Source organism: Camelina sativa, unplaced genomic scaffold (assembly GCF_000633955.1).
Source record: "Camelina sativa cultivar DH55 unplaced genomic scaffold, Cs unpScaffold04239, whole genome shotgun sequence".
Taxonomy (NCBI): domain Eukaryota; kingdom Viridiplantae; phylum Streptophyta; class Magnoliopsida; order Brassicales; family Brassicaceae; genus Camelina; species Camelina sativa.
In genome coordinates, this window is record NW_010925333.1 from 1 (window position 1) to 670 (window position 670).

A 670-nucleotide genomic window follows, 5' to 3' on the forward strand; every position below is an offset into this window, starting at 1 on the left:
CATTGTATTAATGTGTGCTTATCTACCTGACCTTCTTCTTTCGGGGAGGCTAAATGGCTATCTTCAATTTGATTCTTTACCCCTTATGAATCCTCTATCTTGGTACAAAACCAATATGTTAGCAGTACAAACGATATAAAAACTACAAAAACTCTGAAAAGGGATGAAGATAATTTATCTACCTGATCCTTGATTTTTTTCTGAAGCAACTGAATCACTTTCCTAAGTGTAGTTATTTTCGGCTTAGGAGTCCTCCATCCTGATACAAAGTCATTCTAATAGTAGTTACTAAATACTAAATAAACCACAAAAATAATGCTAATGAAGAAACTTATAGTGGAAATCTTACTAACTCTGATCCAAGCCGGGCTGCGACTGCTTTGCTAATCTTGACAAAGAAAACAATGTCACAGCTGAAATTTAGACCGTGTTAATACGATTGGATTTGTCCTTTGTGAAGTATGTATTGATAAGAAAGTATGAAGCAAAAGTAAATGAGCAAAAAACAGAGAAACTCCACCTTACAAGTCTAGTTTCATCTTGGATTTTGAATCATCAATTCATCACCGAGCTTCCCTTTACATGGAAGCACATAAAGAAACATATCTGATATCTAAATAATATTCGTAAGCAGGACACTGCTTGTAGGGAATAGGCATCAAAGTACGAA

General features: G+C 34.8%; 1 long non-coding RNA gene across 1 annotated transcript; it reads right to left on the reverse strand.

The window, feature by feature from the left end:
• Nucleotides 1-14: 14 nt before the first annotated feature.
• Nucleotides 15-658, reverse strand: LOC104774641. The gene is made up of 4 exons (XR_765431.2): nt 521-658; nt 350-413; nt 183-259; nt 15-98 (listed from the first exon to the last, which is right to left on the reverse strand). It is a non-coding gene; the product is annotated as an uncharacterized LOC104774641 (long non-coding RNA).
• Nucleotides 659-670: the final 12 nt, after the last annotated feature.